The 13,467-nt window shown below is 41.8% G+C and overlaps 1 protein-coding gene across 3 annotated transcripts in view; it reads left to right on the plus strand.

The window, feature by feature from the left end:
• The window catches only part of cux2b (cut-like homeobox 2b), a 157,516-nt gene that overhangs the window by 36,864 nt on the left and 107,185 nt on the right, over positions 1–13,467 (plus strand). The window contains exon 1 of one of the 3 annotated variants that reach the window (XM_014024892.1): positions 4,672–4,810. The exons of the other annotated variants lie outside the window; for them this stretch is intronic. The gene's annotated coding sequence lies outside the window, so the exon portion shown is untranslated. Of the gene's footprint in view, positions 1–4,671; positions 4,811–13,467 lie in introns of those variants that run through there. 3 annotated transcript variants of the gene reach the window in all.

Genomic DNA, 13,467 nt, shown 5'->3' on the forward strand with positions numbered 1-13,467 from the left:
CCCTTCGTGAAGCCATCTTCAACACTTGGAGCAACGTTCCCACTAGCCTCCTGGAAACACTGGCATGCCTAAACCATTGTTTGAAGTCATCAACATGGATGGTGGAGCTACTCATTACTGAGTCCTTTTTTGACACTTGGATTTCTGTTTTGGGTGGTTTTCAGGTTTGTTTGTTTTTTGAGCTATGGTCTTAAACTTTTGATCAGCTGAAAAAATCATGAGTGTAAATGCAGTTTTCAGAAAATTCCCTGCTCAAAAGTTCTTGTCTCTTGCACTGATTTCTTCTTTTAACATTGTGAAGCTCTACTTAGAACCTTCTTAAGATCCAATACTGCAAAATGCAAATTCTTGCACTTTTTTGACTGGTCTTAAGATTTTGATCAGGAGTGTATGCGCGTTTGTCTAAATGGATTTGATTTATCTTTTAAATTCTCTTTTTATTAAAGCCTTTCAGAGGTTACATTTTATTCAGTTTATCATTGAACATTCTCATCCCGTCCTCTCACAAAACTTTTACACGGAAATGTACACGAACATCGTAAACATTACAGAAAGAAATGATTGATTCTTCATTTACCAAATGAAAGACAGCTTTTATAAATTACAAAAYACAATAAACTATCTAGAACAGGAAAATTGTTGAACAGATGTGGTTTTAAGAAAAGAAAAGCAGAGAAAAGAGAGAAAAAAGGATAGAGGGGGAATGGATGCAATAACTACACGTCAAGTTGGATGGATTGTCCATAATTTACACAGATTTTCCCTCATTTTGCAGGTATATGGACATGTAGAGCAATCTCACAGATTTTTCAGAGTTTTATGGATTTTTTCAAGAACTCAGTTTCAAATTTATTAAACGTCAGAGTCTATAGGACGTTAAAAAACAATTAATTCAAATAACATCTTTCAACCCACTCTGCTGCCAGAATTAAGTTCTACTGTCCTCATTTCTTTCTGACTTGTGCTCAGGTGACAGTTCACCTGCACCCCACCCCATGTGCAGGTGACTAATATGGATTTTTTTTTGCCAAAATTTACGTATTTCTGAGGCTTAGTAAACATTTGAAGGGGTTGACATGAATACCTGACTTTTAGACAAATGATGGTCTGATCGGAGTACCCTATCTAATCCATCTTTCCCATTTTTTTAAAATAGCCCCCTCATGTATGGATTTTTATGAAACTTTTTTTAACCTCTTGAGCCCCACGCTCCCGGTACCGGGGGCAAATAGGCATTTTCCATTTTCTATTTGTTTTAACTTCTCTTAACTTAAGATCTGTCRATGATTAATGAAAGTTTCACAAAGTTAGCATTGACCACATCTACACTGCAAAAACTGTCCATCTTACCAAGTTTTAAAATCTTATATCAGCCAAAAAGTCTTTTTGATCTTGTTTTGAGACTGATTTACTAACAAGAACTGATTGTGTAAGAATAATAATCTTGTTTTCAGAATGTGTAAGATTATTTGTCTTGTTAGTCTGAAAATTTGACTCAAATTAAGTCAAAAATTTCTGCCAAGGGAGTAAGAAAATTTTACTTGGTAAGATTGTTGAAATAAGAAAAAAATTGAGTCAAATCAAGTATTTCAAGAATCTTACAAAGTAAAAATTTCTTACTCAATTGGCAGAAATTTTTTGAGTCAAATTTTCATACTAACAAGACAAATAATCTTACACATTCTGAAAACAAGATTATTTTTACACAAACTGTTCTTGTTCAGTATATCAGTCTCAAAACAAGATCAAAAAGACTTTTTGGCTGGATATAAGATTTTAAAACTTGGTTAGGTGGAAAGTTTTTGCAGCGTACAATTCATTAATGACCTTAGCCAACACAAAAAGGGTCTAACTCCACCAATTTGACATGCATTGAGCTAACATTTGGTGTGGTAGTAGCTACTGCTACATACATTATTGGCTTTGTAGGGTGTACCAGGGAGGTGGTGGGAGTTGTAGTGGTGTGAGTGTGTGGTTTATCTGTGTGATTATGTAAAAAGTGGTGATGGTGGTGTAGTGCTGGCTAGCTGTAGCTGTGGTTTGCCAACAGCGGAGCTCCTTATCGGCAGTTTTTCATGAGAATCTCTTGCTGCCCCCCCACGTGACCCCTGTACTCGTAGGTAAACCTACGCTGCAGCCCCGGGGAAATCGGTCGATACCATCAGCCCAGCTGGAGGCTGTGGTGGCAGAGTTTTCCTTTTTTTTCTTCCCATTTTTACATCAGCCCTAATGTTTATTATGAGATCTCACTTCACTCCAAAGCTGCCCTCCTGTCGCCCCATCTCTTCCTCATTTGGCCGATTATTACACCCATGGCGAGAACAAACAGTTTCCCTACTTAATAATTCACATCACTTTCATCTGATACTCAGTTACCATGGGCAATTTAGTAGTTGAATAATTTTGTGAAAAATTCATTTATTATCGCTGCGCACTATGAATTTGGAGAGATGGAGAGTGGAGTAGTGGAGGATTTTAAATTGGGCCCATGGAGCGAGGGATCCGAGGATAGGTAATGTGTTCTAATGTTCTCAGCCATATGCATTGTTTTCAGGGCTCATCGGTTTTACATCGATTCCCACTGAAGTGTTTAATTGCATCATGAATATGATCTAATTCTGTCCTTTTCACTGAAACTGGAGCACTCTCTGCAAATGATGTACGGTCTTGACAGCACCACATCAGGATGTATTTTATATGGAATGTAAATTATAGTGTTAAATTAGCCCGGAAAGATAACTAGCTGGCACGGGGGAATGGACTCAACAGTTTAATTTAGTGTCAAAAGGCCGTGAAGGGATAAATCACCTCTCTTCCCCTTCTCTACTATGCCATATTAGGCTTTAATCATTCTCCTTTTCTTGTAATATCATTTGTTTCTCACTGCCAGGAGCTTTTGAACAATTCTGAATTTCTCACAGCATCAGCTTTGAACTGCTTTGATTTAGGCATGTATCAAATGACAGTTCTTACTTTTACTTGCAGGTTTTTTTCTTGTAATAAACCTTAGATGAAAACTACAAGTCCATCACAGGGACACCAAAACACATTTCAGAAAAAAAAATTACATCAAGTATAAAATAAAGAAATGCAGGAAATTGTTATCATTTTCAAAGACTGACAGCTGTGTGTAAAGAATTTAACCTGATATGGTTGAACATCATGAGGAAAACCGTTTCCCTCAGTCATCCTTCACTGGATAATGGAGCTGAAAAATGTTTGTTTTGTCCAGGTTTTTTTTTCTACTGACAGTCAGTACTTACCTGCACTTTGTGCACTTGTAGTTTAATGTGACGTGGAGTAGAAGTTCCACAAAAAGGGTTTGGTTTTCACTCTTGTTTTTGCCATCTTGGCCTTTTGTCTTCCTTCCTTATTAGATATCTGATCTGGCTGGTAATCATCTCAGAAATCTGCTCGGTGCTGTTCAACCAGGGTGCCCTTCACTCGTCACTGTACTGCTGACTTTGACAGCTCTCTAGAAAATACATCCCTAAATTATCAAGTGGTTCTCTTGTTTTCCTTCTTGTTTTCATCTCTTAGGAAGGGGGGGGGGNGGGGGGGGGGTATTGTGGGCTTTAGGGAGGAATTGGTACGTTAAATGAGCTATGGGAGGTCTGCTTTTTCCTTTTTTTTCCGAGTTGGGGGGGGGGGGGTGGTTCAGTCAGATGAGAATTGCTGCGTTGGGCGTTTGAGGCAGCTGTGTGAAGTCATTTTCCGGGAGTGCAAGCGGGAGAGAGGTGCGGATTAGGCAGCGCCTCTGAGCCGGAACAAGTCTGTCTGGGAAGGGATGAAGGCTACAAACCGTAGATCTAATTCCTGCTCACGCTGCTCGACAGCAGAGACACTCACACATAGCCGGTGTGAATTAGGCCTATTTGCTCCTCGCAGTCTGAAGCGAAAACAGGAGCAGACAAGGAGAAGTTGACAGACTCCTCACATCCTTCTTTCCCAACTCCCTGCACARTATCCTGCCCACCTTTAAAAGCCTTCGCCGTCTTGTATTTTTCATTGTTTCTTGTGCAAAAAGTCTTTATTGTTTACATGAACACCCTGCAACCCCCCCGTTCTGCGAGCGAGGGCATTCCACTGGTGGGGCAGAAAATGTTTGCACCTGTGGCCCCCATTGATTGCGTGCTTGAAACTCCAACGCTGAGAAGTTCATGTCTTTTTAATGTGTGTAATGCTTTGCCTCAGGTCATGGGTTTGCCCTGAGGTTAAGGAAGGTTCACCAGCCTGTGCATGTTGGTTGATTAGCTGAGCCGCTGTTCGCTCCTTTTTTTATGGACACAGCCTCCTCTCTGCCTCTGTAAGCACAAAACACCTGACCCCAGAACCATGCTGGGACAGGGGCTTGGATCAGTGGGCATGACCCAAACACGCTGTCCCTCTCTCTTTTTTGTCAAAGGACATACTGTAGTTTGTTTGTGGGTGTTATGTGCTCTGGGCACATTTTATCTAATTTTTTGCTTTTTTCCAGATTGTTTTGGTTTATAGTTGGGTATTTTTTTTCCTTTGTGTTTTTTTAGAGGAAAGATTGTAATTTTAGAAATGGTTACATTTTATAGTTAAAACTTATTTTATTTCCTGAAGGCTCTGATTGGTTAGCTGCCCTGCCTGTCTATAAATAGGGCTGGTCTGTAACACTTTCTTTTTGGCTTCTCCTCCCTCTGCTCACCTTCAGTTGGTGCTGATTACACTCAGGTGGTCTGCAGGCCTTGGACCTCTGCCTCAGCCTGCCATGAGTTTTGATTTTTTGTTGATCCTTACTTTTTTGTAATTTTGGCCTGGTGGGACCAGTTGTCTTGTTTTTGTGAGTATGTTTTTCTTACCTTTTTATGATGTTTTTTTTAGTTTAGTTTGGTGTGGGTGTGGCTTCGACCGCCCTGTATAGGGTTGACCCACTGTCACACCTTTAGTTTTGTTTGGCTGGCTCACCAGGTCCATGTTTTGTTTGAACTTTGAGTTTTGTTTTTTGGTTAGTTAGATTTTTTGAAGACAAAGGTCCTCAATTTTCCTTTTTCTTTTTTTGCAGGCAAGTTTTGGTTCCTTTTTTTACTCCTTGGTGAAGTTTTTTTTTTGGAGGACCAGGCAGAATAATTAATGAAACAAAACTGATACTGAATTCTGTCTTTGTGTCCTCCTTAAATATGTTGTGACCCTTACTGTGTTTTTTAATGGGCAGTAACAAGTTTATTTTATACAAATTACACACTTTGAGGGACAGGCAGGATGAGGAGTTGCATCAGACCCAAATGTCCAAGTGTCCACAGTAGAGCTGTGTATTGGCAAGAATTTGGCGATACGATACATACCTTGACAGAGGGGTCACGATACGATATATCCCGATATATTTCAATACTGTAAACAAGGCGATATATTGCGATTTTTTTGGTCCAAAAATTCTATTAAATAAAAACCTCTTACTGGATAAAAACAAAAACAAAACGAAAAACCAAAATTCATTGTCTCAGAAAATTCTAATATTACATAGACATACTTTTGATACATTTAGCTGTGTTCTGCTTTGTATGTGTTTTATTTTATTTGTTTCATATWTCATCCATGTTTTCAATTABTAGACTAAATTTGCCAATAAACAGTTTGAAAATATATTTTTTGCAGCTTTTAGTTTTTAATATTAATTTACAATTTGGTCACCCAACACTTAACAATAGCCTTTATGTTGTCATAAAGTTCAGTAAACAGATGATATGAAGCTACTGCACAGAGTTTCTGGGATCAGCTGACCTGCATCCAGAACCTGATTGGTATAACTGTGGGTCGAACAGCAGGGCAGGTCCTGAAGAAAACCAGTTAAGAAATTGAGAAGCTGAACGAGTTAAACCGTTTTTGAAGCAAACACAGCAGGATAAAGTATATGGACTTTGATGCGATCATCAGCCGGACATTGAGAGCAACAGACAGAGTTTTATGTCACGGGGGGAGTGCCGAGCTCGCTCGAGGTGATAGAYGCATGCGCTATGTGCGTAACGTGAAAGCTGACTACMGTTGGAAAAAAGAGCGCACAAAACACTTAATTTGTCTTAAAATACAGACATTCTGACAAATAAGTAACTGTTTGTAACCTTACCTCAGCTTAGAAGGCAGAGGGTGTCGGTCTTTTCTGCTCAGATTCAGCTATCGGAGCATGAAGCTAATGCTTACTCACAATGCTAATGCTCTCTTACTCTCTGGCGCTCAAGAGGTAGAGGAGCCAAATGGCTGGCTCACTGCTGCCAACTAGTGGTCAGAGGCTGAACTACAACATAAAAATGAATGGCTGGCAGGAAAGTTGACATTTTAAACCYTAATAAAAGAATCAATACAGGGCTTTAGAATATAGATACAGTATCGGGAAATGAAATATCGCGATATTTCAKTKTATCAATATTTTTTACACCCCTAGTCCGCAGGCAGAGTGGCACCTTAACCCAAAGTTAACAGTATTTGTTATTATCTAGTTTTCTCAAACTTCTGTATTCCTTCAGTTACTGAGGCTGGTGTTAGCGTGGCGTTGGTGGTTAAAAAAAATAAAACAATGGAGACGTTGGCATAAAGGCATCTTAGCTGTACTTGTCTCTCCCATCACAGTCCTCTACACCCTGTGTGCCCAGTAATGAGCTGTATTACATGCTCTGTGGTGGGCATGTCTTGTGTTAGGGAGCTGTATTCAATCWTGGTACGGTGAGAGCAGGGGAAGGCTTTTTGTGCTTCTTTCAGATGCACTCAGTTGAAACGGTGTGCAGCGAGTGAAGCTGATGAGGAGAGAGCGAGTCCTGAGAGGAGCATGTGGATGCCTGGCAGGCAGAGAAACACTGTATGGTTGTGTGCACTTCTGCACAGGCATGCATCTAACTGTGCATCTGCAGGCTGAGCCGGATGCGAGTTGAATTAGCCTCCGTTATTTAGTTTACTCATTGCACATTTTAAAGCTGCACTCCAAGAGGCAGCGTAGCTTCCATCATGTGAATGAAACTGTACTCCAGTGGGCTCATTCATCACTTCAGGCTCTCATTGTGGCCCGTTCTGGGGACTGGGGAAGGGCCTAGCTTTGGGCTAAGTGATTTTTATGAAGCAGCATCACAGAGCTCAGGTCTTATTTCTTTTTGTTGGAATGTATTTTCTACTTAGGTGGCAACAAACTGCATTTGCACTTAAAACATATTCTGTAATCTTCTGTTATTTTACATACAAATTGCATCCTGGGCGATGCATTCATCATTGCTCATATCCAACCCACTCTTAAATGAAAAATGTATCCGAGATGAATAATGGATCCCTCCATAGTATAATTTTGTGTTTCTTGAAAATAGTTGAGAGTTCCTCCTCCACTATATCCTCTAATTTTTTCTCCCCCTTGCCTGGCTGAAGTTTGAATATGAAGAAAAATTACTTATTTACCTTGGTTATTGTTTACCTGATATTTTACAGTTTGAACCCACTTCAGGTTCTGTAATATGTAGAAAATGGTGACACAAACCTCAGTGTTTTTGTGGATCACGCTGCAGCGACTTTACTCTTCTGCTTCAGTCAATCATAATTCTGTAGTGTACCTTGTAGTTTGTGTAGTTGGGTGATGATTGGTTTTGCAGTTAGCTGGCACACACAGGTGCCGGTGCAGGGGTAGTGTTGGGGGATTTCCTCTGGGGGCTATGGGTGGGCAGCTTTGTGTGAAGCTCGGAGAATTGAGGTTGAGTAGCCGAGCCCTCTGTCTTTATCTCTAATTACATGGTGAGGCTTGGGGAGATTGGGCAGAACTGTAAATCCCCCACAGATAGCTTGCTGCCCCCCCTCCTGGCTGTAACACAGCAGGGTTTGAGGGTGTGAAGCAGAACCGGGTCTGATGGGGCCTCTAATCCCACCACAGATTTTCTCCCCGGGGAGTCCCTTGTGTTCCTTCCTCTTTGCGTCAGCTTTCCAACCCGTCGCCACCGTGGGAGAGGCCCGCCGAGCCTCCAGCAGCCCACTCTGTCGTGCTCTACTTGTTCCTGTCGCTTTATGTCGTCCCCAAAGTTTTGCGGGCCGTCCTGGGAGACGTCTTGACACAGAGTTGCAGATGGAAAGCGTTGGACCGAAGCAGCTGGTGTCACAGTGTGGATTGGAATTCACTTCTGGGATAAAATATGAAGCAAATATGTCATTACACATATGTTTTCTACAGTTTGTTCATCCAGCTGTTCCCTTCCTCTCCCCTCTCTGTGCTGTATAAACCATGGAAGGGTTGGATTCTAATAATCTATGATGTGCCCCATTCATTTTTCTTGGAGTGGGTGTTGCTCATAAGTATCACCCTCCATAGGTCTTGCTTCAGGATTGTAATGTTCACGCTTTGTTGTTTTGATAGAATGAGGCAACACTGCCATCAGACAGCAAAGACGATGCTCCACTACAAATGAAAGCAGAAATTTCCCCAGTCAGATAACTGTCCTTTGATTCTTTTGCAAGTTTAATCTGCAGAAATCAATAGAGGGATGCGTGTTGGGCTTGGGAGTCAACAGCGGCCGTGTTTGATGGGTAAACGGACAGCTGAATGGATGATGTGGTGCAGCATTCATCTTTCTTTAGGCAAATTGGGCTGCTAGCTCCTAGCTAATTGATTGATAGCGTGACGAGCTGATACAATCAAAGCCTGGCCTGATTTATGGCGATAAATCGATTGATTAATAAGGTTTTCTGCAAAGGGGTTGGTCCGTGATGGTGGTGCGAGGTGGGGGAAGACACTTTCTAATCGCACATCTGTCTTGGAGCAGCCAGCCTTGTTGGTTTAGTGTAGTAATAAGAGAGGCCCGGATCTCCCAGCTGGCATTTACAAAGAGCCGGCCGACTATGACCTGCTCCCCAGATTAACCTCCACTTGTTCTTATAAGCACCTCTGATATTAAAAAATAGGGAGCCGCATCAGGGGAAGAGATGAAGACCGACTTCTGTCAGTTCAACATTTCCATACAGGGACACAACAAAAATCAATTACACGTCCCAGAATAAATAAAAACAAATATGTCGAGCAGCGTAACGCGAGGGCTCCTTGTTGACTCTTTCCAGATTACATTTAGCTGGCTATTGAAATGCTGATTTACATCAAGATGGAGTCCATTCCCTGCACTCATCTGCCTGTCTGCCTGTTCAGAATATGAAATGGAAGTTAAACACTGAGTCTCCTGTGTGAGGAGGAGGGCTCTGGACGTGTGGGCAGTGTAGCATCAAATAGGTTGTGTTTCCTCCCGTGTAAACGCCTAATGTGCGCCGAATTCTCTGACACAGATGAATGTAAGGAATTTGCTGTAAAGACTTTACGGCCCTTTTGAGAGACATGGCTGGAAACTGGTAGCGTGGAACCCCAACCCCTGAACACACACACACACACACACACACACACACACACACACACACACNCACACACACACACACACACACACACACACACACACTTGTACGCCCGCTGTCACAAATGCTTACACATGCACACATGTCAGGGAACACGGCTCTCCGAGGAGGAGCGGCTACATCAAGCTGGCGAGGCTTGTGTGGACACTGGGGAGAGTTTTTATTTGCTTTGGGTCAGAAATGGCCGCTCTGATGATGCGATGAGTATCATCTCACAGACCCGCTCCACGCCGGCACAAAATAATCCTGGTGATTAGCTTGACCAGACCCGTTGTTTAATATATTAGAGCCACCCTTTACACAGCTAGGTAAATGATGAAATAATTCATGTATAAACTCCTCCTTCAAGTGGTTCGTCTTTTCTGCAGCAGTGTAATGTATCTACCAGATCTGTGCCTTTGTGGTGGCGTTCAAAGCTCCTGGCTGCTTAATGTCAACACCAGTTTTATTCCCACTCTCATTGCTCTATTTAGATTCATTTATTTTTGGTTCAAATGAGAGTGCTTTGGAGAGAGGGAGGGTAAAGGAACACTCACTCGCTCTCCTAGACAGGTGGCCCTGGTTTATGTCGCTGGGCCCCAGGGGCCCTGCAAACTGAGCGTGAGCGAGAGGAGGGACCCGTCTCTGAGCGCTACACAGGTGGTGTGAAATGCARCCCCTCTCTCCGCACCTGAAATATTCAGATTCTTCCAGCGGCGTCGCTTTGATCTCACTCCAATCGACAGGGGAAATCGGGAGAGCGTAGGGGGAAGAAAACAACAAAAACAAGAGGAAAAGCAGCACACTTGAGAGCGAACAGATTGACATTTCTTAAGAGAGAATAAACAATCGCAGGTTAGCTGCGTTGCATCGCTGCAGCTTGTCGTTTCAGGTGAAAGTGGGCCATCGCGATGGTGGCGGCATCTATGGAGCCGTTCCCCCCTCCTCCCACTAGCTGACCTGGATGGGGAAGCTTCACAGAAAACCCTTCCCCTGCCTGGCACTACTACTTTCCCACTTGGAAAATAAAAAAAGCTTACTAAAAAGCAAAACAAACCTTGTCCCCAATTTAATATTTGTTCCTTTCTGACACAGCTGCTGCTCTTTTATTTTTTTGTGTCTCTTTTCAACAACTCCAGTTTAGAGAACGGGATGTAAAAACTTCCCCGGTGCTTATTTATATTCATAATTCCATTTGAGTTGATCATTTGGCCGACTAAAGTTATCGTGTCTTCTCCCAGGTTTCAACCCACCAGMCTGCTAATGAATCATAGGAGTGTATAATTAGTTACCCAGCATGCATCACACAATGACAATAGACACCCTGATTGTAACCACTGAGTTTGAAAGGAGCAGAACAATAGTCGGACTTAATGATGATATAAGGTGCTGTAATTGGCCTTCGTTTGGAGCATTCAGTCACAGATTGTAATTTGAAGTTTCTRATGGGAGGACATTTAAAGTTATTCATGGGATTCGGAGTGGATACAGGATTGTTTGAAAGTCTTGTAATAAGATGCTTTTTCTGGTATCTCTTGATACTGTTTCCAAAAAAAAAGAAAAAAAAGAAAAGAAAAGACTTGACATTAAATAAAATTAGAGCCTCCCTGATCATGCTAAGATGACTTTAAAAAAAACAGCAACACGTGTGCCGGTGTGTTGAAGTGTGTATGTTGGAATTAAAAGAGAGAGAAGTGTTGACAAGTAGGCTGTGCTCCAGTGCATCAGGCGCTAAAAACTCTCTGAATGAAGCAGGGTATGACGAATAATGGCTGACAACACCAGTCACACCTTTTGCTGATGATTTTAACGCTCACATGCTTCTCTTTCCTTTTGTAAGATTTAGCATGCTGTTTGAAGACAGCCTGACTGACTGGGGATTAATTATTTTGGATGATTTATCAGACTTTCCAGTCCAAAGTTTAGAAGGGTGTCAAATTGAAATGGGATTTTTTTTTCCCTCCCCCTCCCTACGTAGGTTAAATCCTCTCAGCCTATGTGTTGCCTACATGTTTCTCCACACAGAGTCAGAGTGAACAGATCCAGRCTGTACAGGTTACCTGTACACACAGGGCTCAAACACAGGTGTAGAGTCTCACATGGTGAATGTGAATATATAAGAACCCATTTAAAATGCTGTACTGTGTTTAGATTTATTGTTTTAGCAGTGATTTCCATCAAAACCAACTTAAAAATCAGTAGAAGTGCTGATCAAAGTACCAACACTACAATAAATCTTGACGTGGTTTATAAAAAACGTAATCTGTCAGATAAAACAAAAAGACATGATRGATGAAACATGTTGTTAGTTCAGAGACAAAAGTTGAACTGAATGTTGATGTGCTGTTTGAAACATTAGCTTTATCCTCACTGCTTTTTAATGGGATTTAAAACAAGAGGMACACAGACATTCACACCCTCTCCTGTTCTTTTTATCTGTTCTAAGTTGTGCCAGGTGCTGCTGATCAAGTGCACTTGCTTACCTGAACATTAGCAGGTGTGACCAYCTATAGAGGTGTTTTGGTAGTTTTCTGGTTTGTCTCTTGACACAATGAGGACAGACATCAGCAGTGACATTTTGTTGATTATTTAGTGTTGATGAGCACAAACATAACAGTAAAGCACGGTGGTGGAGGGGTGATGATTTGGGCTTGTTTTGCAGCCACAGGATCTGAGCTCCTTACTGTCGTTGAGTCTACAAAGACTCAGTGACCAGGCCAGTTCATTTCAGAGTCAAATGTGAGTCCGACTGACAGTCAGCTGAAGCTTGAACCAAACTGGATCATGATGAAACAGAACAATGATCCCAAACACAAAGGCTAATCCCTAACTGCTCCCCGGGAGCTTACATAGATGCCCGGTATCTCACACCCAAGTGTGCCGTATCGAATGCAGAGCACACTTTTCGTCATTGTATGCGTTGATGACAACATTCACTGCCCCGCTGAAAATAAGTCTGGTTCAGGGAGCATGAGACATCATTTTCACACATGGACTGGCTCCACAGAGTCCACTGAGAATCTTTGGGATGTGCTGGAGAAGGTCAGACTCTACCATCATCAATGAAAGATGTTGGTGAAACATTAATGCAACACTGGATGGAGATAAATCTGGTGACATTGAAGCTTATCCAAACAATGACACARAGAATGTGTGATGTAATCAAAGATAAAGTTGGTCCAACCAAATWWTAGAGTGTGTGACCTTTTTTATTTGGCCAGGCAGTGTATTATATAGCACAACAAAGTTCTTAATAATAAAATACTCAAGTTTTTACATTTTCCCAGTCAAAGTCTGGGCTTCATCACAGCTGAAATGCTGTGGCAGGACCTAAAGAGAGCTGAGTCTCTTGATGGACTGATAAGGTCATACAACTAATTGTTCCCAAGAGTTTTTGACAATTAAAGGTGGTGCTTTAAGTTGGTCAATCAAAGAATAAGTTTCCACACATTGCCTCTACATTTTGACTTTGTTTTTAAAAACATAATGACTTCTCATGTCTTTCATCAGAGGTTGTCAGTGAAAGGCCCAACAAAGGTCAGATCATTKATATATCCTAATATGTAGATCCTTATAACATAACACGTGTGTTTCATTATAAACACATGCAGTAAAGTTAGGCTTGCATTATCTAAAAAAGTTATTTTTCATTACATAAGCAGTGATTAGTAGCACAATGGTCATTAAATATCAAAACATTTAAGAGTTTGTCATTTCCATCCATCCATCTTCTGTACACACTTATTGCTTTCAGGGTTGCGTGGATCACTGGTGCCCATATCCAGTAGCCACAGTGCGATGGGCGGGGTACACCCTGGACAGGTCGCAAGTAGTTTGTCATTTATTCCTCCTATTTTGTAAATGCACTTTATGTAAGAACAACTTGTTTTCTTCTCTCATGACATAAGCTGCACCTTTGTGGCACTCACAGCCATTTAAAACAAACACTTGAAGTCAGATTGGGACTCAGGTGGAGTGCGGCCTGACAGCACAGTGACGACGCAGTGAACTGGAGCAGCTTTAGCCAGTCTGACTGAGTAAAAGTGAAGCAGCGGCAGTCATGAATGAACAGATGGAAGGAGGTGCCAGGTGACCCCCCCCCCC

The sequence above is a fragment of the Austrofundulus limnaeus genome, unplaced genomic scaffold (assembly GCF_001266775.1).
Source record: "Austrofundulus limnaeus strain Quisiro unplaced genomic scaffold, Austrofundulus_limnaeus-1.0 Scaffold445, whole genome shotgun sequence".
Classification (NCBI taxonomy): Eukaryota; Metazoa; Chordata; class Actinopteri; order Cyprinodontiformes; family Rivulidae; genus Austrofundulus; species Austrofundulus limnaeus.